The sequence below is a fragment of the Podarcis pityusensis genome (genome assembly GCF_964106645.2).
Source record: "Podarcis pityusensis genome assembly, chromosome: 7".
Classification (NCBI taxonomy): Eukaryota; Metazoa; Chordata; class Lepidosauria; order Squamata; family Lacertidae; genus Podarcis; species Podarcis pityusensis.
The window spans coordinates 64,642,927-64,668,242 of record NC_138031.1 but is presented as its reverse complement, the minus strand read 5'-3'; the positions used below and the strand labels follow the sequence as shown (position 1 = coordinate 64,668,242).

The following is a 25,316-nucleotide window of genomic DNA, read 5'->3' as shown; positions in this document are numbered from 1 at the left end:
CTATCACGTTACGCAGTTGAGAACTCGTGTCATCCAAGCAAAGCCACAGCCAGCCCCAGAACATTTCAAATTAGAACTACGCAACACACCATCTCCCAAACTTAGGTCTAACCTGGGTTGCACACTGCCAGTGCCGATCGGATTCATTCATGAGCAATAACATGATGCAATGGCAGCAAGGCTACAGAGCGTGCTCAGACAGAACAAAGTGACCTGCAAATCTGTTTACCCTAAATTTGTGCTTTACTTTTGAGATCAAAAAAGTTCAATCCTCATGGCACTTTACAGGCAAGACCTCTTGGGTTAAGTTACTCATTTAAAGTGGAGCAAAGCTTTGTTGGTCTAGAGAGGGCCATGCAAGTAGACAGGAGATTAATTCGCCAATATAATTTCCTAGTTATGGAACAGAATAGACAATAACGGCTAGAATTTACTGCACGTTTATTGGGGAGGGCATTCATCTGTATGTCAAGATTTGAAAACGATACACATTTTGAAAACGGAAAAGATCAGGTCCAGTTCCAGACCATTTTTCTCCAACATTGTTGCCATCCAAAGTGGGAGGTGCTAAGCACAAGACTTTCTGCAGACAGGATAGGGCCAGAAATTGGCATTATTGGTTTTTTTTCAGTCAGGCAATAAGTTCAGGCAGTAAGCTGTTGCAGCATATGCCCTCAAAGGACACAATTTAGAAGCACCTTTTTGATGCACAAGAATTTGCAAACATCACCCCTGACAAAAACACTTGTGTGACACTGGACGGTTTAACTTTCTTGCACAGTTGCTCAAGCTTCATGGCCTCTCTCTGCTGTTTTTTAACTGCAAGTTACACCTTAAGCATGGAAGGGAAGAGCATGGATTTGCTTTCCAGCCCCTTCATCCCCTCACTTAAAACCAAAAAATAGTAGTAGTAATAATAATAATATAAGTCTTCCATCCTTTTGACCTTGGACTTGTTCATTTTGTCGGTGTCTTTCAGCACATTCTCTTTGCTAACTATTCCACACACTGCAAGCCCTGATAAAAGTGGTTAATGTTTACTGAAACCTGCGCATGAACTGTACTAAACCTGATAGGGAGGAAAAAAGGCAACGTTCTGCTAACAGCATCTCTGACCTTTTTTATTAAAAAAAAGCTGCACACATTTTGACTTTTTAGCAAACCATTTTCAATAAATTGTATGTAGTTTTGGAGTGGGGGAGAGGCTGAGGAGAGAAGGGCAGGCAGCAAAAGATCAGAACAAGTAATAAAAAAGAAAGAATTTCTACACTGCCTGCACAGCAGCTGACCCAAACACAAAGATGTGTACCAAACCAGCCTCTTGGGGTCTGGGGAAAGGATCCATTAAGTTTGCTTCCTACAGAAACAAAAGGAGGAGCAGCAGGGAGCCGAGAAACCAAAGTTCACATCACATGTGTATAAGGTTAGCAAATAAAAGCTCTCAGAAGAAACATATTGGCATCTATTCTAAGGCAAAGGTGCAAAAGTTGTGACCCTCCAGATGTTATTGGGACTGCAACTCCCATAAGCCTCAGAAGCATGGCCAATGGCCAGAGTTGCAGCCCAGCAACATCTGGGACAGCTACAGGTTACCCATCCCTGTCCTCGGACTCCTACTCAGGTGCACAGACATGACTTAATATCCCATTAAACTCAGTGCCTGCAGTTATGCTGCTGCACATTACAACACAAGGGTTCTGTGACGGAGGCGGCATGATGCGGTTTCGCAAAGCGAGAAGCCAAAAGCCAAGGTTTGGGGGTGCCAGAATAAATCTATTACTTTGGTCCTGCCAGCCTTCAGCAGCCAACCTTCCTCAGGACATCAACAGAGCTCTCCCAAATTTTCCAGGCTATCGCTGTGCTTGCTATCATTTTGTACAGATTAGCTATCGCTTTGTGCTGCTGGTTCAATGGTTTCTTCCACACAGTCATTGTTCTGACCCAGATTTGGGGGGGGGGGGGAGTGCATTGTAAGCCATCACCATGATTTGATCTGATAAATTTTCCATTCTTCTTCTTCTTCTTTACACATCAAGAAGGGCAATGGAAAGAAGGCTTTTAATTATGTTAACATATTGGTGCATAAGGATTAAAACTCAATCTGAACTCTGCAAAGAGCAGCTCTTTTCTCTCTCCCCCCCCCTTTTTCTTTTTTTGTAAAGCAAGATGCTCTCCCAGGTGTTTAAACCAACTTTCCCCCGCTCTTCCCTACACAGCAGCAACAGAAAGGCGGTCACCTTGGAAACAAACATTGCCCAGTGTTTGCAGAACAAACAATGGTACCTTTTCAGCCAGTATGAAGCAGGCAAGGCATGGGCCAGCCAAGCAATCCTGGGGCTTACGGGAGTGTTAACATATTGCATTCATTCAGAGAGTCAAAAAATAGTTCAGCACTAGAAGTGAGACTCTCTCAAAGAGTGAATCTTTGGCTGGAAACCACAGCCAGACAATCTTGTGAGGTCAGCCCAGTCTCCCAACTAGGTGGCAAACTTCCCTGCACAGTTAAGCCTGACAATTATTTTATTTGCCTCATGGAGAAAGCAAAGCAGTTAGCTCATCCCTCCAAAGCAAACTTTGAAAAAGGAGCGAACGCATAAAATGCATAGGCGTTTGCATCCATATGTTTTATTCCACTAATTTTACAAATGCTTCCCACCAGATGACAATGTTTAGGGTTGCCGTCTCTGTGACTGAAAGGTGTTTATTATTTCCCCCTGAAAACTGGATGCAGAATTATGCAAGCACATGCAGGCATCTCATCACGGACCCAGGTCTCAGCCTCCAAAGAATGCTACATTCAGCAGACAAAAATGGTGATTTATAAAAAGTCACCACCTCAACCTGAATACACAAACAGAAGCAGGGCACTCAGGTCACAATGCTAATTTCAAAAAGTTGTTGGGTTTTTTAAAGAGACACTGGCCGTATGATTCTGCACAGTAAACAACTAACAAGCTGTTAAAAACAGTAGCGCTTTAGCCTTTCATAAAAAGTAAAGCTGTTATGCTTATAAGGATGCAAATGTAAAGATATCCTATGGGGAGCAGGGAGAGAACTATGAGCTTGACACCCAACGACACCACTTTGCATAGAAGGGATGAGAAGTAGCAGAGTCTGGCTGGATCAGACCAATCGCCCTTCTAGTACAAGAATCCTGTTCAGCAGATGCTCATGGGAAGAACTCAAGCAAAACCCTAGCGCAACAGCATTCTCCCCAAATGTGATTCCCAACAACAATTCAGCGTTAAAAATTAGCCGAGCGCCTGGGCATTTTGCAACAGGCAAAAAACAGCCTTTTGCGAGGAAGTTGAGATGTTTGGTCACCAGGTTTGATGCCTGGCTGGCTGGCATGGGTCTTTTGGTGTTGCAGTGCCCCAGAGACCGAGAGCCAGTATGGTGTAGTGGTTAGGAACGGTAAATTCGTAATCTGGGGAACCGGGTTCGCGTCTCCACTCCTCCACATGCAGCTGCTGGGTGACCTTGGGGTAGTCATACTTCTCTGAAGTCTCTCAGCCCCACTCACCTCACAGAGTGTTTGTTGTGGGGGAGGGAGGGAAAGGAGATTGTTAGCCGCTTTGAGACTCCTTTGGGTAGTGATAAAGCGGGATATCAAATACAAACTCCTCTTCTTCTTCTTGCCTTGTAATCTTGGGTTTTTTTATTAAAAAGGGGGAGGGGCTAAGCACAGTGTTGTGGTGACCATAACCTAGTTTTAAGATGCCATCTAGCTCCTAGATTTTAAATCTCAGTTTCCAACAGTGTAGCGGTACTCAAAGGTCGCTGCCTCAAAGAGTGGAGGTTGAACATGGCTACCCTAGCCACGATGACTATGTCAACAACTACACATTGCACCTCTGCACCCAGCAGTTAGTATCTAGTAGTCCTTTCTCCTACCAGCAGGAATATAAAAATGTCCAAAAATGCTGGGAGCCTCTTTGCACACGGTCAACCAAACTTGTCAAAGCTCAAGATGTGCGGATCAATTAATGTTTTAAGCTGTGGTGCAAGCAATGAACTCCACACCCAGAATTCCGTTCCAGCAACCAATTTAACCCGCAATCCAGTATGCAAAAATATCTGACACAGAAACACAGGAGACCTGGAAAACGATGTTAAGCTGTGTGATGCTCGCTTGGTTTCCCCTTTGGCAACCCCAGCAGCTGATCAAAAAGAAGGAAACAAAACCCTAAGACGATTAAGGAAAAAACAGCATTCCGAGTGGACCATCGCTGTGCTTCATCGCCAGCTACAGCTCTGCCCTGAAATCCTGGCTACATTCCTGAGAACAATTACATATAGGAAACGCCTGTTTATATTAATTGCATTAAAGCCGAAGATACTACTGCTTAGCTGCCTTTATTATTGCAACCCTAGAAAGCTAAATCCCGTTCTTCCTCTCCCCCCTTAGCAAAGCCTGAGAGGGAAAGAAGGAGTTAAAAATGTATAAAACATGGTTCACAATGACCCGTCGCTCACTTAATAACAACGGTGCACAAAGAGAGCGCATGACTGGAAGCAGAAATGTCTCGAGGATGCTGTTCCTATGTTAACATGCTGCAACTTCTAAGGAACTTAGAAAGAAAAGGGGGGCAACTTCGGGCCTCATCCCTTTTCCACCCTCCACTCCCAGCACTATTTCTCCCTACGGAAACTCAAAGAGTAAGCAAGCTCCCCCACAAAGATGAAGGAAGAGGAGATTGTGAGCTTCTTCAGCAACTGCCAAGGAAGAAAGGGGTTAAGCGTGACCATCTTGCTGAGGGAAACAGAAAGGAGCAGCAGGCAGAGGTGCAGGCACAAACAAAACGAAGAGTGAAAGTTATCGGTAGCTTTCAAAAACCGCACCCACAGAAAAAACGCCTCTCCTCCACTACAAACACAGGCAAACAGAACAGTTGCAGCAGAACAAATCCATCTCTTATCTTTATCTCTCTCCCTCCCCATCACAAGTTTTCAGGGCAAAACTATTTCAGTTGCAGGGGCTGGGGGCAGAGAGAGAGAGATGAGCAGCCTCGCCCACCCAACCCCTCCTGGGTGACCGTCTTAGTCCTCGCTGCCCTTTGCTAATAAATAACATTTTAAATGATGAAGCCTTCCCAGATTCTGCCCAGCCACAGTTAAGAAACTGCTGCACACAAAACAATAAACATCTGCAGCTTGTGTGTGTGTGTGTGTGTGTGTTATAAAACCCTTTGCCTCCCCAACACATCCCAGCCACCTCCACTCCTCTATTAAGCAACCCAAAAACGGTTGTACAAGCTTCTGGCTGCAAAGGCTTGCATCTACCCACTGCACGATTTTGACAGGGAATTGGCAAGCAATGTGGCATAGTCTTCCTCAAATCTAAATTATCAGAGGCACTTAGCTTCTCTTCCTTCACAAAGTGGCTCTCTTGTCATTTTTAATATTTACCTCACAAAAATATACAGTGTGAAGCCATGCTTTAAAAAGACTGCAGAGGTGATGTTACAGTTGCCAACTTTATTATTTTTCTCCATTTAACCAGACCTTGGTTAAATGTCTTGATCTGCCAATGTTCCTCTCTGTTCTGGGAAACCAAGTGATTTTTTTTTTTATAGGTCAGGTTGCTGTCAAGCATAGAAACAGGCCAGGCTATTGTTTTCTGGTCAGCTGGCAACCAAAGGTGCTACACCTTTTCTCTTCAATGGCTTTCCACAAAAATAAAAAATAAAATTTAAAGACATCTTTGGCAAACCAGCATTGTCCAACTCTTACCATGCAAAAGAGCCCACAAGGTAGCATTCAATTCCATGGATGGTGTTCTTCACACCTGCAACACACCTTACCTCTCTAGATCAGTTTTGAAATTACACGTTGGAGGCAAAAGTGAAACACTCACTCCAAAAAAACCCAAAGCACCAGTTCCGAACACACCAATTCCAATTTAATGAGCTTACAAATCAGACTGCAATTCTGTAAGAGGACACAAGGGTCAAGATCCACAATATCAGGATGGAAGCGTGCTTGGAACTGAAGCCCAGCTTGTATTATTTAAACGTGCAGAAACCCAGAAGGTAACCAACACTTCTTCCATCCTTGTTGCAGATCAATGCCAAGATGATTTCCAATTTTGATTATGTGGTTAAAGACACAGGAGTCTTACAAGGGGGGAAAGTAGGCAAACTTACCATCCTGAGGCTGGAAAACAAACTGAAGTACACTATACTCCTGTCACACAGTCATGTTCCAGTTCCTCTTCCCCCTTCCACAGTCATTTTATGTTCCACAAAGTGAAGCAGAACTTACAGTAGCTGCGTTTGCCAGCAAACCATTTATTTTTAAAGTGGAGTGGCACACTGTTGACTAAAAGCAAAGATCTATCAGTATAGTGCACCTCATTTATGTATATTTCTGCCAACTCATTCCAGCTGGTGTAAGTCGAGTTATCAAACTTTTCAACCAGCTCCTGCAGCTGCGCGTGTCGCAGAGCAGATGACCACATCCCTCTCCATTTGGGTACCAATTTTTGAACAGATTGCTGCAGTGGAAAAAAGACACAAGCAGGCCAGGCGCTCTCCCACAGGACAGTCAGCAGGGCTAAAATGAGATGCGGCTGACCTCTGTTCCCCGTGACAAATATGAAAACCTGAAAGACCGCCTCTCCCCATATAAACTGCCCCAGACACTGCGTTCATCATCTGAGGTGATTCGTCGTGTGCCTCCTCCACGTGAGGTCCAGAGGGTGGCAACACAAGAAGAGGCCTTCTCTGTAGTGGCTCCCTGTTTGCGGAATGCTCTGCTCAGAGAGGTTTGCCTGGCGCCTTCATTATATATACAGTCATACCTCAGGTTACAGACGTTTCAGGTTGCGTTTTTTCGGGTTACGGACCACCAAAACCCGGAAGTACCGGAACGGGTTACTTCCGGGGTTTGGCGGTCGCGCATGCGCAGAAGCGCTAAATCACACTTCGCGCATAAGTGCTAAATCGCAACCAGCGCGTGCGCAGACGCGGGTTGCGAACACTGCGGGTTGCGAACATGCATCCCACAAGGATCTCGTTCGCAACCCGAGCGTCCACTGTACAGTGGTACCTCCAGTTGCAGATGAGATCCTTTCCAGAGGTCCGGCCAGGACCCAGAGGTTTTCACAACCGTAGAGACCGCTTCTGCGAGTGCGCACAGCAGTCTACCGCTTCTGCGCATGCACGCATGGCAAAAACCAGGAAATATACTTCCAGGTTTGCCATTTACATAACCAGAGGGATACGTAAGCGGAGGTATGACTGTGTTTTAGGCACCAGGAGAAAACATTCCTCTTCAACCAGGCCTTTGGCTGATTAAAACCCTACAGTCTTTTAAATGTGTCTGTGAGAAACGGGGGCGTTATTGTTTTGCTGTTTTGTTTTATTATTTACTTGTTTTTATTCCTGTATTTTATTCTGTTAACTGTCCTGGGATCTTATGATGAATGGGGGGAGGGATGTAAATCTAATAAATAGGTAGCAAATGCATCATTATTAAAAGCCACTACTATAACATATCCCACTGATTTTTACAAAGTTCACTTTGATCCAATGCTCAATCTTCTTCCAACATAAGCAGCTGACCAGAGTATGACATAGTAAAAGCACATGATACAAGTGGAAAGCACTTATTGACACTGAAACTGCTCCAGAATTTATTTATTTTTAAGGCTGTCACTTTTTTATACAGCAACAGCTCTACAGGAGTCTTGGTAACCAACACGACAACTCTGCAAAGTAGGCCAGTAGCAGGCCCGGATTGCTGATAGACGATCAAGGATGAAACAAAGGACTGCTCAAAGTCATCTAAGATGAGAGGTTTAAATTGGGGGGCTTTCTTTGTCACCAAGCTCAAGCTACTCCAGTTCACAAATTTGGCTCTATCTTATGTATCCATATACAGATTCACAAATTTGTAGAGTTCGAAGGGACCACGGGGGTCATCTAGTCCAACCTCTTGCAATTGCAGGAATCTTTCACCCAACGTGGGACTCGAAACCACAACCTAGAGATTAAAAGTCTCATGCTCTGCCAACTGAGCTATCCCTCCTCCTCATATCATGTTTAAAACAGGTTTTGTTGGGTTGTTGTTTTTTAACAACCAACTCATTTTAAATTAAGTGAGCAATAAAAGAACGTTCAGTTATCTAGCGTGAGCCAGAGTACTGCACACCTAATTTTAAAAAGCTCCGAACCTTCTCCACTCTATAGAAAACCTACAATAGCCTGTTTAACAGGGCCGCTAAACACACACACACCTACACACACACACACACACACACAGCTGAAGCCAGCATGGATTATCTAGATGCAATGCAATTGATCTGTGGTGAATTCTCACAAATTCATTAGGACTAGGAACACTTGTTATACCCATCAATGTGCTATTATAAAGATTCATTGGTTTAAAAAATTGTATCTCTCAGTAGATCAAATTATTATAAAATCCATGCAACGGCAATCACCAAAACAATCTTACTCACAGAAATATATTAATCAGAACCCATTAAACAAAATTGATTGACTCCAATAATTAAATATAAATGACTGCTGGAAAACCCAAACTTTGCCCCCACTGTCTAATTACAGCTGTATTAATTACAACAATCATATAAACAAGGTTCATTGTTTGTTGTACCCCCACAAGCCAAAGTTGCACTCAAAATGCTCAGAGCTGGCTTACAGGATGTTTTAACAAGTAATGTTTTGCTGCTACTAACAAAAAATTATTTCCCCATTTTATTTTACGGTTTTGTCCAATGCAGTTGTAAACACTAGAAATTCATCTAATAGATTAATGTTTAAACTTTTATTATGAATTATTTGCAATTCATATACAACTTTAAGAAAACAACAACCCACAGTGCTTTATAGCTCCTGCTAATGATCTTACAGCTATTACCTCCATTCTACAGACATGGAACCTGGTGCTAAGATGTCAAACTTCCCCAAGTCATCCATATGGATGACAAGGAATTTGAACTCATAACTCCAATTCCCTGACTATTGTACAATGCTGCATCTCCACATATAGCTCCATCGGTAGTAGAGCGTGAGACTCTTAATCTCAGGTTCGTGGGTTCAAGGCCCCATGTTGGGCAAAAGATTCCTGCATTGCAGTGGGTTAAGACTAGGCGACCCTCATGATCCCTTCCGACTCTACAATTCTATGATTTCAATACATGACACCAAACAAGTGATAACCATTTCCCATGACAGAGACACAAAAACAACTCTCCTTCCTGACACCAAGGTCACAGTGCTATTCACATGGTAGCCATACGAGCAGATATGGGAAGTCCATTCTGACTCTCATGTTAACAGTTATGTTCCAGTGCCCAGCTCCATGGCCTCTTTCCAATGCAAGGAGTCAACCCTGAAACATAGGAAGCAGCAATAAAGACCAATGATTTCCTATGCAAGGGCATCAGGACTTTCGCTAAGCACTGAAGAACACAGGCAACTGACACTGGATCAGGGAAGAAGGCGGCTTCCATAGCAAGCCAATGCAAGCATTTCCACCTAGACGTGAGGCCCAGCATCTCACAACAATAAGTTGCAATACGTATCAGATTCCTAGTGTTCTTAAAAGTTTTTTTTCCAAGCTAAGGTTCATCTCCATGCTAGAATTAAATAATAATTCCATTTTCACATTATATGGAAAGTGATCCTAAACCTGCTACTTATGTTATTTATTATTATTATTATTATTATTTATTGAATTTATATACAGTGGTACCTCGGTTTAAGAACAGTCCTGCTTAAGAACAATTCGGTTTATGAACTCCACAGTAATATCAGGAATAGTGTCCCAGTTTGAGAACTATACCTCAGTCTAAGAACGGAATCTGAACGGTGAAAGGGCACCGGCGGCAGGAGGCCTCATTAGGGAAAGCGTGCCTCAGTTTAAGAATGGTTTCAGTTTAAGAACGGACTTCCAGAACGGATTAAGTTCATAAACCAAGGTACGACTGTACCGCCTCTATACCTGCAGGTCTCACAGCACAAAATCAGAACACAAAACCACAAAATACATAGTCAAAACAAAAACAACCCGACAACCCCCCCCAACACACTTCAAAAGGGCATAGGATGTCGATCAGCCCAGTTAAAGAACAATTTTAAAGGAATTTTAAAAAGAAGCAGTACTCTCTTGCTGTGCAGCAGTCCTTTTGAAGCCTGTCAGGCCCCGCCCTGGGCCAGGTGGAGAGAGGCAGAAGCAGGGCCCTCAGGCTCTCAACAAGACTCTCCTTATACTGGTACCTGCACATAGGCCTGGTTAGATGCAAGGATCACTACCCACTCATCTCCCATAAAATGTCTACTGAAAAGCCGTGATGGACAGGGAGAAGAATGATTCGTAAGAGCTTACTTTGACATGACTCATCCAACATCTGTTCATTGAAGACAGATGCTCAGAGGATTACTACCTGGAGGCAACTGGGAACAACATAGCAGTGAGATGATGCCTCCCATCTCCTTTGCAATATTCAGGGGCAGATCCTGGTACCAGGACATGAGGAGCTCAGGGACATTCTCACCTCTGCCAACAAACTCCATCGCCAGTTAGAGAACACTGAAGATCTATGAACTTGACTGGCAAAGGAGGAAGGCTATCTCAGTAACAGGAACCATACAACAGAAGTAGGTTGACCAAGTCTCATCACACATAAGATCAATTTACATCCTATTGCCAATGAGCACGAAGTGAAATACAGAAAGAGCGTGCATCCTTCTGCGCTCGTTTTCAAACTGACTTTTAAACTTCAGAACAGAACAAGGATCGCCGCCCCATAAGTTTCCACCTCAAAGGGGCTCAATACAAATCCTCTGCCAATAATACTAAGCCAGACTTATTCACACATTTTTTAATAGGGTTTACTTGTCCAGAGGTCTACTTCCCCTCGATAGTGCTGGGTCATATGACTCAACGCCTGTGAATGCCAAGAGAACTCTTATGCCTCTTGTTTATAGCATGTGACATTGTGGCACGATGGCACCGTGCTTCCACGATTCAAATTCCTTCACTTGCTTGTCTGTATGATGATCTACAAGCAGAAAGAATCAAAACATAACACAGGCTGAAGTGGCATCAGCAACAACAAGCACCAGGAAACGAGAAAAGGACAGTCCTAGCGTTGCTTGTGTCACTTCTCTCCTAAGCAAAACAAAACCAATCAACTCCAAAGGATGCTATAAGCTGTTCGTTTTATTAAATGGGTGCAGTATCTTTGCGTGTGGCTAATACAAAGGATACAAGCTTAACAGGGTCTTAGAAATCTGCTCTTATTTCTGGTAAAGAGGCCAGCAGCAAAAAAAATGTTTGGGACGCTCCTCGGACAATGAGAGATTGCCACACCGTGTATGTCCTATTAGGGTGAAGGCAAGAGAGATCTGCCAAACATGGTGGAAACAGTTTCAAACACACACACCCCTGCATTTCAAGGAATTTTATTTCACAATGCCGGCCTTCACCATCTTCCTGTTTCACTGCTCCCTAAGCTGCTTCAGGATGGCGCCTGTGGTGATTCCAGATTTCAAGGCAGGCTTAAGAGTCCAATTTATAAATATGAAATGAGACACCATTTTTAATTCAAGATGAACTGAGGCTGTAAGTAGGGAAATGGATCCCGCTGGCAGGCCAAATCTTTCCTTCCCCATTCCTTGCAAGTCAACTCTTGACAGGTGGAAATATAAAAATGAATACCATCTCCCAAACCTGTCTTTTTGATTGGCTTGTCAATCACCTGACATCATTCTAATGTTACCTGTGACATCAGGTGTTGGGCAGGTGAGCACAGTTTGGAGAAAAGGGGCTTGAAGGCCTAATTAAGGCCCCTGTCAGACCAGAGATTCTCCATCATTGCCACAAGAAAAAACACTTCCAGGGTAAAAGGTCACACTCTCTCCCACCCACACATTCCACAGCATCTATGGTGAGCATACCAACTACAAATAATAATAAAATTTATATTATTATTGTTATTTATAATAAATTGTATTTATAACCCGCCCTCCCCGGCCTAGACCAGGCTCAGGACAGCTAACATCAGGTATAAAAACAAGTGATTAAAATACAACTTAAAAATAGGATTAAAATACAACTTAAAATGCAGCCTCATTTCAGTGGATGACCAGATCAAAAACTGTTTGGGGGGAGAAAACGTCAAATCTTCACCAAGGCCAACTATCCAGACTGGTCCTACGTGGGCCAGAAAAAAGCCAGGGAAGTCCCCAAATAGGGAATCTAACCTTATACCAATATTGTAAAATATATCTAGCCCCTAAAAATGTATTTTTTCTAAAAGACCAGCACCACCAAACAGAATCCCATCAGTAGTCTTCACAACAGCCTTGCTTGAATGAACGCACAGTTTGGTTTAATCTAAGTGCTGGTACCTGAATGTCAACATCTTGCCAACCTGCCAGCATCGCAGAATGCTCAAACATCTGCCTCCCGCATGAGAGTGCCAGGCTTACCTTCCCAGATGCAGGGGGAAACACTCCAGGGCTCCACCCTACATTTCACCCTAGAGCAGATCTAGGGGGTGGGGTGGGGTGGGGGGAGAATTGGTGTCTGTACTCACCTCCCCAGTTTCCAAAAAGGAACATGGAGATAGAGCTGACTGTCTCAGCCAAAGCGCCAGCATGAAGAGGGAAACAGATGAGATGGAATGCAGAGCAGAAGAAGTAGGAGCCATCAGGGTGGCAAGTTGGTATCACAGAATTGCAGAGTTGTAAGGAAACAGGAGTGCCATCTAGTCCAGCCCCCTGCAGTGCAGGAATCTTTTGCCCAACGTGGACCTCAAACCCAGGACCCTGAGATTAAGAATCTCATTCCAACCGCCTATAACCTTTTGATTACATTCATATGTACATTTTTTTAAAAATCAAAAAATTATATTATGGTAACCTGTTCACCCTAGATAACAACACTCTTGATGTATTAAGAACAGAAAGCAACTTGCTACAAATAGAGAATAAAAGCTATTCATCCAATTCCTGCCTTCAGTGGCCAGGAGTGTCATGGAGGAAACCAAGCAAAGCAAACCTTTTCCAAGCAAAGGATTGGAAAATCTCCCAAGCCACCATATGCCATAGATGATAGATAGATAGATGATAGATAGATAGATAGATAGATGACAGACCTGTCTTTTGTGTAAATGTAAAGGGGGGTAGATCTTTATCGTTCTGCCCAGACACTGAGGTCCAGCGCCAAGGGCATTCTGGCGGTTCCCTCACTGAGAGAAGCCAAGTTACAGGGAACCAGGCAGAGGGCCTTCTCAGAAGAGGCACCTGCTCTGTGGAACGCCCTCCCACCAGATGTCAAAGAGAAGAACAACTACCAGACGTTTAGAAGGCAGCCCTGTTTAGGGAAGCTTTTAATGTTTAACAGACCACTGTATTTTAATATTTTGTTGCAAGCCACCCAGAGTGGCCGGGGAAACCCAGCCAGATGGGCGGGGTATAACTATTATTATTATTATTACTATTATTATTATTATTATTTGACTGCACTTATTGTAATTGGTTTTAGAATTTCTGTTGCGTCTATAAGTCACTTTGAGTCATTTCCACAAGTAAAGCAACTAATATAAAGGAATCTCAAGTTCCCCTGGGAATAGCAGCAAATGACCGCAATGTCATTTTGCAAAGAATCACAGCACAATTTACGCAGGACATGTGGGATTCTCCAGCTAGTTATTGAAATATCATGTGCATCGTCATTGGGGAGGTAAATGTCATCCTTCTAACACTAACAACCCAGAAGCATTGTGATCCAGAGTATGTACCCTAAACCAATTTTAACCCCACGCTATTGCTTTGGGGGAACAACTCCTACAGTAGAGTAATTTACCTAGTAGCAATTACCATAATCCACCTACAATTTTAGAGCCAGATTCTCAACAAAATGACCACTACTCTATGACCCAAAATAAATGCTGAACCATTCTATCTTAATGGGATAAGCATCAGTTAACTCCCCGGGGTACTAATGCCACGTGGCTATGAAACCAAGGAAGCGAAACAGACAATTTCCTAGTCCATTTTTACATAGCGATTTGAGCAGACCAAAGAGCTGATTAAACGGCTAGCTAATCTACACAAAGCAAAAGCCATTTCCCAAACTTTTATCAGTAGATGCAGGTCATCAAAAACACAAAATACATTAAATATGTTTGTGTGAGATCAACCCATACAGCGCACTCCCCTGTAGGTCTACTCAAAAGTAAGCCCCACTGAGTTTAAGGATACTTACTCCAAGGTAAGTTTATTGGATTGCACAATCGTCCAAAAACCTGGAAAACTGAATTAAGATACCTGTCTAAAAGTCACCAATTATTATGTAGATCATGCAATGAAAAATCCATTCCTGCTCTCTTCAAGAGTGCTAGAGATAGCAAACATGACCATACATGTCCACAGGAGTTCAATTCAATTGCATGAATCCATTTTCTGTTTTCAGAAAGGTTCACTTTCGATACATATTCAATGATCACATTTGAAAGATTATTTTAGGAAAGACGTAGCTGTTTCAAAGAAAGATGCCACGAGCCTTATAAAGCATTGCATACACTGGCAGCCAGAACAGATGACAAACCATCTAAGGTTGCAGCAAGTACCCACATACTTGGGAAGAAGACCAAGTCACATCAACAGAATTACCCTCCAGAAGACTGTAAAGGGCTGCAATGTTAATTCAGCTCAATTCATTGGGCATTGTCCTTTCACAGACATATACAACATCACTGCAAAAATCCCAAAGGTCTAAAAACTCAAGTTGATTTGGTCTCAATTTAGTATTCCGAGGATTGAAGCTATTTTGCATAAACACTATAGCAAAATCTAAATTTTCTGTAGAGGTATGTTCTGAGTCATGCACATTGCGTAAAGAGGAGTCTCAACCACACACACAAAATTGCTAAGGCGCAAGAAGCATCTGCACTCTTGAGAATTATTTCAGCCACAGGATTTAATAACCTGGCACCCCACTTCTAAAAATACACCTATCAGCAACAGCACACTGGACAGCTTATTACCAAAATAGCATCCTGTGCAAGGCAAGCGGGCATGGCCATCTTGCTATGCCGCATGCCAGGTCCAATGTAATTTTATTGACAAGACACCATGTACAAAAGTCTTGTCACAAGCGCCACAAGCTGGTCTTCTCCCAGTGCAAACAATGCACAACATAAAACCTATTCAGGTGTTCTTTTTCCTCAGGGGATGAGGGAGCGAACGTGCTGGTCTACTCTGCTCCCTCCAATGAACTGGAGGGCAACTGTCTATGGCAGGGAGCCTGCTGTTCTATTGGGGTCTCCTTCCATGATTATGGAAGGTTGTCAATGGGACAGGAAAACCAAAGAAGCAGAGCAGCCATTAACATGGCATATATTATATATACATACACAGAGTGTGTGTGTGTGTGTTAATTGAACTCCTGAGAATTTAAAAAGAGCAGACTGGGAATTCTAGGAAGGCACCATCAAATAAAAGAATCTGAAAACAAAAAACCCCACTGTGTACACAGAAAACAAACCCACTTCAGATTTTAGTAATTACGCCACATACAGTATTATGGTGATGACATACTGTGTCTCAAAGTAGTTGGGTGTTCAATTAACATTAAACAAGGGCAGCTTGATCAACCAATCTCAATATTGTATCTTCCAAGACCCAATTGTTACTATTCCTGCTTCAAGTGAATGAAACAGGGCAAACGCTCAGGCACATTTCTGAGCATCAGTGTCCAACTGAGGATTTTTTAAACATCAAAGCAGCATACAAAAAGCTTTTAAGAGTTCTATATATTATTTAAGTCGCTAGAAACATGGAAGCATAAACCATCACGACTTTGGACACACAACAAAGTACTATGGGGTAAAAGATCACATGTATACTCAGGACAGTATGTTTCTACATCAAAAGGCACAAGAGTGTTTACGCAGCCAATATGGGGTTGCAGTAGTGCTTTTCTCAGCCATCAACTACAGGGCAGTAGCCAAACTTGGCCCGTTGCAACAAAGACAGCCTTAGTCAGTACAGAACTACAGTGGTACCTCAGGTTACATACCCTTCAGGTTACATACCCTTCAGGTTACAGACTCCACTAACCCAGAAATAGTACCTCGGGTTAAGAACTTTGCTTCAGGATGAGAACAGAAATCGTGCTCCAGCGGCGCAGCGGCAGCAGGAGGCCCCATTAGCTAAAGTGGTGCTTCAGGTTAAGAACAGTTTCAGGTTAAGAACGGACCTCCAGAACGAATTAAGTACTTAACCCGAGGTACCACTGTACACTGGAAAAGCCAGGCCACATACCACTGGTGGCAGTAGATATAAGGAGGCCTGATTGTTTACATGCACATCAACCCTCTTGCCCTCTACGATATAAGTGGCTTTGGCCTCACATCTGCCACACCACTACAGGCCAGCGAGTCACAACAGGGCTCAGTTGTGCTAACACACCTGGAAGAAATGAACGGGAATGCTGCAGCTCTCGTCCCAAAAATCATAGTTCACATCTCTATTCAGTAGTTTCTCCCAGCCTCAGGATTCACAAAAAACAACATGTGAATCACAACAGCCTGTTGCTGAGAGTGAACAAGCAGCAGAGATTCTCTGTGCACAATTAAATGCGAAAAAGTGATTAAATGTGTGCTTACACAGCAAAAAAAAAAAAGAGGTAATGCCCAGATCACTATGGACTTCGCTTTCCTGGGAACTGCTCAGAGTTTGTATTTTCCTATACACATTTTGTTGCGGTGTATAGGAAAAAAAACTCTGTATGCATCCACTGCCTCCCAAAGTATTTGTGGTCCAAAGACTAGTTGGCCTTTTCTTTAAGAAAAGTGAGGAGGAAACATGAATTCACCCACAAATGAAGTTTAGCAATGGTACGTGCAAAAAAGCTGCTTCAGCCACAGGGTGTCGAGTAACGAATCACACTCCTCGAGGCAAAGGGTTGCTTAACATTTTATGCACCTGCCCACTGTCTTCAGAGTGCCTGGCTCTGCAACCAGTAGAGGCAGGCTGCTTACTAAATCGCAAGGATGCCAAAAGAGGGAAAGGAAAGGCATACACACAGGTAAATAAAGGATCTTCCCCAGGGTCGGGGAAAGAGTTCATATTCTTTCACATATGTCCTGCTCCCGCTCTCTTTTCTTGTATGAGCTCCACCCAAATGGAAGACTCAATTGTCTTTTCATCAATACCAATAAGCAAAGCCACAAGCACACAAGTCAGTACAGTTTCTGGGCTGGGGAAACAGCGCACAGAGCTGTTTGTGAAGGGGCGCAGAACAGGAAATGGCATGTGTGCTGCTGGGAGTCAGCAAAGAAGAGAAAGAGCTCAGCACAGCCATTAAGGCAAGCCCAGCAGTAAGGAGTCCTAAAAACACAGGGGTTAGAAAAGATAGAGGAGTGTTTCTAGGAACTCCATGTTATCTTTGCAAATCTCATTTTGTCAGCATGCTTGTGGCATCACAGAGGCTAAAAGACCAAATGACCACCTGGGGAAGTCCCCTGCCTTGGCAATAAATGTGCTAGGTAGCCTTAGAGCAGGGTTTCCCAAACTTCAGTCTCCAGCTGTTTTGGGACTACAATTCCCATCATCCCTGACCACTAGTCCTGCTAGCTAGGGATGATGGGTGTTGTAGTTCCAAAACAGCTGGAGACCCAAGTTTGGGAAACCTTGCCTTAGAGGAAAACCCACTCTATAAACAACATGGGAACAGCAATATGGGTCTACCACTTCAGGTGTTTTGTAAAGATTACAGTAAGGTAGCAGTCACTCTGAACATTCTAAAATATGAAATATTATAAGCGTTCCTGTATTTCGGGTAACCCCAAATAGCTAAGATACCAAATTACTGTATATGAATCCATTGACTACACTTCCCTAGGCTTAATCTGTGCGAGTCCTCAGCCCCAGCATCTGCTCTCAAAGCTATAGCTCAATCGCAGAAAAGATGGACTGCACTACTCAGCAGGTGAAGAGTGAATTTCTACTGTCACTGGGCAACCAGAGTGGCTCTAGGCGAATGGGAAAGGCTTCTAGAATGGACTACGCTCCTTAAATTTCTGGAGAGAAAGACTTTCCAGCGTACGTACAAGAGTGAGATTTCTCTCTCTCCTTAAAAATTCATTTTGCCCTGGCAAGTAGCAATACTCATAAAAACCCAAACTATTCTCAGTGCTGAGAATCATTTACCCAAGTATAATACTTTCCAGACACTGAAGCAGCGGGATAAGAGAATTTGCAGCCCTACGGATGCTGATGGGACTCTCAAGAGACCATCCGCTCCAGCCAGCAGAACCGACAGCCAGGGATGATAGAACCTCTAGTCAAATCAGTATCAGGAGTACCACAGGTCCCCCAACCCCTGATTTAAGGTAATGCCTACTGTCTTGGAAACCACGAAAAATGGCATTGCAAAAGTATTCCATTAGCCACGTGCTGCGAGCTAAGCATTTTCACCATCTTTATTTCACGCCTCTTGTAACCAGTGTTCAAAATTAGCCAGGCGCGTTTTGCGACTGGCGCAGGTCCAGTTGCGACCATGTGGAAATCTCTGGATGCCAGGTTGGCAAAATGTCACTTCCAGAAGTAATTTCCTTGAAGCTTAAATTGGTGTTATTCTGGGTTGGTTTATTTGACGTTTTAATGTGCTGTAAACTGCTTTGAAATTTGTTATTTAAAATATATAGCAGTATAGAAATGGAATTAATAATAATAATTGTAATAATAAATTCCATCGGGGGGGCAGGACAGCACCAAGACATTCCAAGGTGGTGACCGCAGCCCAGGTTCAAGGTACCATTTGGCGATTATATTACATATCTGAGTTTTTAACACTGCTTTTAACTTCTATGCATGCCATAGATGAGGCATAGGAAACTCGGCCCTCCAGATGTTTTTTGAGACTACAATTCCCATCATCCCTGACCACTGGTCCTGTTAGCTAGGGATGATGGGAGTTGTAGTCCCAAAACATCTGGAGGGCCGAGTTTGCCTATGCCTGCCGTAGATGTGTTAGCTAGCAAATAGAGCACATAGAGAGCTATGCACAAAGGCCACAGCAAGCAGCCAGCTTCTGTTGTTGTTTTTAGAGACACTTCCTAGAATACCAATATGAGTAAGAGAACTAAGGGGTAGTCATAGCACATGACATGCACAAACACAGAGAGCAATCTCAGTAAAAGGCCACAGCCACACTTCACATACTGACACAGCAGAATTCCACATGCAATTGCGGAATAGAGCACAGCCCGAGCACTGCTGGATCCGTTTACCCATATTTAGGTCCTTGGCTCCAGCAGGGCTCAAAGCATGTTTCCACTAGGGTGGCCAGATGTAAAAGGCAACACAGCTCTGGTGCTCTCTTAAGAGCTGTGTAGAAGAGCAACCGCTGGCACAGCCAAAATTCCCCCATCCTTAAGGGTCATCAGAACTTGGTCTTTCCTTTTCCCATCTGGTCACCTTCACTTAGAAATATCAAGTCTCTCTGAAGCCAAATATGTGTCAGGCAAAGTACTGTTGCCAAAAAGAGCAGACAACCAAGCACAACTGCAGCGTCTTATTCGTTTCTGTAAGGTTTGTGCAGCAGCAAAAATCAACCCAAGGAGTATTTTGTGGGTTACTGCCGAAAGCAGGCATGAGGCCTAGAAGGCTGTGAGCATGAAAACAGTGTTAGAAATTCAGATATATAAACTAATCGCCAAACCTGGGTTATGGTCGCCACAATTGAAATGTATAGGTGCCAGGGTTTGTTTGTTTGCAATTGAGTTATTATTATTAATAATAATAATTATTGTTATTTCTATACCACTTTATATATTAAGGAAAAAATCTCAAAGTAGTATACAACACATTAAAACATCAAATAAAACAATCCAGAATAAAACAAATTTAAGCTTCAAGAGAAATATTTCAGATTCTTCTCTAGGTAAGATTTTGCTTTCCCTAGTTGCCAACCTAGCACCCAGAGATCTCCAAGTAACTGGACCCATGCCAGTCACAAAATGTGCCTGGCTAATTTCGAACACTGCATGGAACCTTCAGGATTTCCAAACTCCCATTACTCATAGCTATTGGCCATGCTGCCTGGAGCTGATGGCAGTTGCAGCCCTCCAGAAGGTGTTGCAACTACAGGTTTCCCACCCCCAAGAGAGAGACCTGTGTCTTAAAATCAGGGGTGAATACTTCCTTCAACCACTTCCTTACAATGCAATAAAATTTACCGGCTAGGCAGCTCCACCTAGTCCAGCAGTATTCAGTGTTTTTGATCCCTAAGTAGCCCTTTCCACACAGACTTATTTCCAAAGGAATCCCTGAAGAGGATTCTGGGGCACAGACAAGTCATGTGAGTCGTGTGCACTGACCAGGCCTATCAGGCTTTAGCATCACCCCACATGTACCATGGGTATAGCCAAGAGTACACCTGACACTTCTTTGCAGCAGAAAACTGGCTGGTGATCCAAAATGGCGGCCAAGTCATGTTTTAATAAAGTTTGAGGAACTATAGCTCGGTTAGAGAATACATGTTTTGCATGCAGAAGGTCTCTAGGTTCAAGCCAGAGCATCAGAGAAAACAGGTCTAGAAGACATCTCCTCCAATCCTGGAGAAGTCCTCCTGCCAGTCACAGAGGAGGCAATGTGGCTTCCCCTAGCAACCATGAAGCCTATGAGCCCCCCACCCCTTTGTTATGTGGTGGGGAGGGTTGTTACCATTTCTCCCCAGTCCTCAAAAACACATAAAGGTGAAAGAGGAAGTGGGAAAAGCATCACTTTCTCACACTCCTTCTTTCAACTCTATGTGCATTTTCAAGACACGGATCAGCACCTGAGCAGCTGAACAGAAAGCGAAGCAACCAAAAGCGTAAGAGGGGAGCAGGAAGGATAGGTGGGAAATTGGGGGGGGGGGTTCCGACATGGGCAACTGGGAGGAAAATGTAGCAACCAGAGAGAGAAAGTGGGGTGCCACAGGAAAGAAGGCAACGAGACATATCAAATACAGTAAAATGGATCTTGGATGTTGCGTAATTTTTCCACAGGTTCCTCACACATCCCAACCAAATCACAGCTCCCATCTGCTTCCATTGAATGAAGCATAGCAATTATGGATCCAGAGCTGTCACGGCACAAAAATATGGATCCGAATCACAGGTCCAAATGGATCTTCAGGAGGCTTACAAGGGCTTCCCTCAAAACCACCATCACATCTCTGTGTCCAGAGAGATGCTCTGTGGTTTGTTGATAGTTTCACTGTCATCCTATGTAAAAATAGCCTTGAAAATCTGTGAGGATCCATATATTGAATCAATGCTTTCGTGGTGCTGGCTGGCCTGCACTGGATCCATTTTATTTGGTGTTTTAATGTGTTGCAAACTGCTTTGAGATTTGTTCTTTAAAATACAAAGCGGTACAGAAAATGAAATTAATAAAAATAATAAATCCCATTACAAAAAAAAAGGGGCGCCTAGACATTCCATTGCGGCGACCATAACCTAGGTTTAAGGAGCCATTTGGCAATTAGATTATATATCTTGAGTTTCTGACACTGGGTTCGAACCTACAATTCTGAGATTAAGATTCAAGCCCTCTGTAGTCCAAAGAGAAGCATCAGATGCTGCTGCACTGCTTTAAAAACCAGGCCTTTCAAAACTACCAGGTTAAGAAGAGCACTCCTGTCAAAAAGAGCAAGCAGCCTTGCAAGTGCTAGTTTTTCTGTGAGTCCCAAGAGCAGAGCTACACATTTTTTTTAAAAAAAGCAAGGCCACAGAAGCCTGCAGAGTCCTTAAGATTCCAGAGGCATGTGCCTCAGAGTGACGAACTTCAGCAATATGAGGTTACCCCGCTAATTTTCTCTGAGCAATCCAAGCCAGCCCTCTGTGCAACTACCAAGGAAAAGTGAGTCGACATTCTGGTCTGAGCCAGACAAGTGCAAACTGGACCATGCATAAAATCTGGACTCAGAGGGGACAGGGAGGGCGTGGCACATTCCCTAGCAACCAGCTGCAGAACTTTAGGATGCTTCAACTGCTGTTGCTACGAAGCATTGCTTAAAAGGGCGAGAGGTGCCCCCCCCCCAAATCCAAATTGCATGGAAAATCCAAACTGTATACAGAGTTTGTTGATGACGACCGGCTGCATGTAGAAAAGGTGTCTGTGCAGAATTCTCCACGCCCCTTTAATCACATACTTTAAATGGAAGCCCAACATCAGGAAATGATAAACAATCCTTAACTGAGCAGCAATTATAACTCTAATAAATTAACGGGCTTGCCCATTAATTCCCAGGAAGCAAAGATTCCACTTAAAATAAAATAAAAAGGACAAAAACAAAACCCTATCTTTTTTTGCTAAGGACCACCCACTAGCCAGCGCTGCCAATGCCATGGTTTGGCAACTTGGGAGCAACCCATGTCTTTGCATACCTCTCCTCCCCACTGGCTCAGGCACTGCCTCTTCTCCCTTTCAGTGCAAGATAGCTATCGTTAGCATGTCATGAGCACAAGCCAGAACCCCAAATTAAAAAGGTGTATGCTGGGGTGGGGGGTTTAAAGAGAGCAAAGAGGGGCATGCAAACCCAGAAGATGCTCCTGACTGCCAAATCATGGGTCCGTAGCTCAGTGGCAGAGTATTTGCTTAACATGAGGAAGGTTTCAGGTTCAAATCCTGACATCACCAGTTAACTGGACCAGGTAGCAAATGATGGGGAAGACTGTGTGGCCAGTGACCCTGAGAACCACTTTTTTTTTTTTTGCTTTGTATTTACCGAAGTAGTAAAGAAATTCCCAAGTAATTTGTATAGATGTTCACTCACACTGAAAAACATTGACTCCAGAGATCTGCCAAACTGAAAGCCAACCCCCTGAGCACTTGCAAGAGCTATGCTTGATGCAAAATGGAATTTCAGAGAGAAAACTCAAATCTCCCTTTGGAAACCACACAAGACCTTGTAGTGCTTCTAATTCCAGAAAGGGACACATTTCTTTTTAATCTGTTGCCCCAAGAGTCCTGTGTCATCTTAAAGACTAAAAAACAGACACCAACAAATCAGAACGTGAGCTTTCGGAACTCAACGGAGGATCTCTCCTGCAGGTAAGTTAGGCAATACATCTGCCAGTCTTTAAAGGTTCTACCCTAAGGGGCTTTTTCTTCTGAAGGAAGGCGCTAGAGAATTTGCACTAAGAAAAGGAGAAAAGGATACAATGCAGACCCACTGGTCTAAAGCAAAGGAGAACAACAACAACTACAAAAAAAGTCAAGATCTTCAAAGCAATTGATAATCCCCTTTAAACATAACAATGACTGGATAGGGGTTTCAATTGCTTCCCTCCGCCTTGTTGGTAAAGACCCCTTGAAAATCTGCAGGTGAATCCTCCTTAAAGCTATTTAGCTGCCCTGTCTCAGAGGCCTTCGAATTCTCTTAGCATTACTTACCTGAATCACATTGAATAAACAGTCCCCACCCATCACCTACTTCTTTTGTCTACAGCACCTATTCAGGGAGAGCTACCTTTATTGACTGCAAGGCTGGCTAGCATGAAAAACTGGAGAGGTAGCACAGAGAACAAGATGCACTAGAATGGCTTGCATCCTGCTGCAGGCAACGAAATCTACAGGCTGTTCTGCTGAACCGATGGGGAGCAACTCAATATTCATTCCAGATCTGCAAGGTTTGGTTAAAAGGCCCCTGCCTTTCACAGGTGAGCTGCTTTTCGGCCATATATCCCACTGAGGAAGCCAAAAGCAATTTTAAAACAGCACACCAAAAAGTCACGTTTCTTTTGCATTTCACAGAAAAGCAACTGCCACGGGGTACAGCTTTTAATTGGGCCTAGAAGTAAGCACTTAAGAGAGAAGATCACATCCATGTTTTCCTTAAGATTCACTCCAAGAAAGAAGCAAGGATGCTTCAGTTTGGCTATTTCTTCTGCCAACACCTGTTGCTGCCTTAAATAATGTATGTCCTACCTGCAAAACCATTGCCCTATTTAATGCCAACAAGGAGCAGAACTGGACTGCAAGGTGGGAATGTTTCAAAACTGTTTTTGTATTAGAAAAGGTACAACCGCTCAATTTCTCCACTAAATCTATGGCTAGGTTAAGTACTCCCTTGTTTTCAACAGCCTATATTTCAGGGCGATAATGTTCCGTAACATAGAAATGGGAATCCTTTGTTTCATACGACTGCTACCCAGAACAGTATCGTTTCATTCCGTTGCTCATTTCCAACAACTGGATTTAGCACCTTTTGCACAGAAATGCACAGATTTAGCACCTGTTGCAAAATGAAACACATGAGGCTAATCTCCTCAAATTCCCCCAGTTCCTTTGTGTCCTAAAAACAACCATCTTCTCCCTCAACCCCACACACATACACTCAACACAGCCTGGAAAGAGGTGCGAGAGAAGACACATAACCTCCCTAAACCTGCATAGAGAAGATGCCAGGACCACCCAAGGTAGCAAATTTACACAACATAGCTCCCCATAACAAGTGAAATGCTTCAACCAGGCAGAATGTGATCGTGCAAGAATCCTACAAAAAACAAAAACAAAACACCAATCCTAGCTTGCGAGCAGTAACAATTTGGAATTTGGTTGTGGAAAACCCACACTGAAATACTTGCTCAGCTATAGCGCTAGTTGACTTTGGATGACCCACCACTATCCATCTTGCAGCCAAATTTACCTCCCTTGGCTGCTGTGAGGCAAATAGGGCAGGATACTAATAATCCTTCAAAAGAGGTCCAGAGGGTGGCAACACGAGAACAGGCCTTTTCTGCAGTGGCTCCCCGCATGTGGAATGCTATTCCCAGCAAGGCTCCTGACACCTTCGTTACATGTATTTAGGCGCCAGGCAAAAACATTCCTCTTTTCTGGCTTATTAAACAATCTTTGGCCTTTTAAATTGGGAGGTATTGTTTTTGTTTGTTACCATGCTATGTATTTTTCTGTTTTTATATCATAACCCACCCAGTGATCCTCAGATGAAGGGTGGTATACAAATTTAATAATAAAATAAAAATGCAATGAATACAAGCAGAAAACACATTTTTCTCCTATTCGAGCCAAGTCATATTTCATAAGTGAACCATTTCATTTAAAGAATAGGTATCTTTGTGGACAAGAGCATCCATAAACAGTACAGGTGTCAGGGTGGCAAATTTGCTTGAAAGAGATATGTGAGAAACACTCATAAGCCATAGAACACCACCTAGTTTATATACTTATCTTCACATTATATTTCCATGAACCCAACAGGCATCAGATTAGTGAGTCACACACACTGTACAACTTTCTTATTTGCTAAGAATTGATTCTTGA

General features: G+C 43.3%; 1 protein-coding gene and 1 long non-coding RNA gene across 15 annotated transcripts in view; one reads left to right on the top strand and one right to left on the bottom strand.

Annotated features, from left to right (window-relative positions):
* The window catches only part of RREB1 (ras responsive element binding protein 1), a 126,908-nt gene that overhangs the window by 94,731 nt on the left and 6,861 nt on the right, over nucleotides 1-25,316 (bottom strand). The gene's annotated exons all lie outside the window — the stretch shown is intronic.
* LOC308482181 lies at nucleotides 10,191-24,794 on the top strand. Its single transcript, XR_013989122.1, has 3 exons — nucleotides 10,191-11,917; nucleotides 23,482-23,692; nucleotides 23,787-24,794. It is a non-coding gene; the product is annotated as an uncharacterized lncRNA (long non-coding RNA).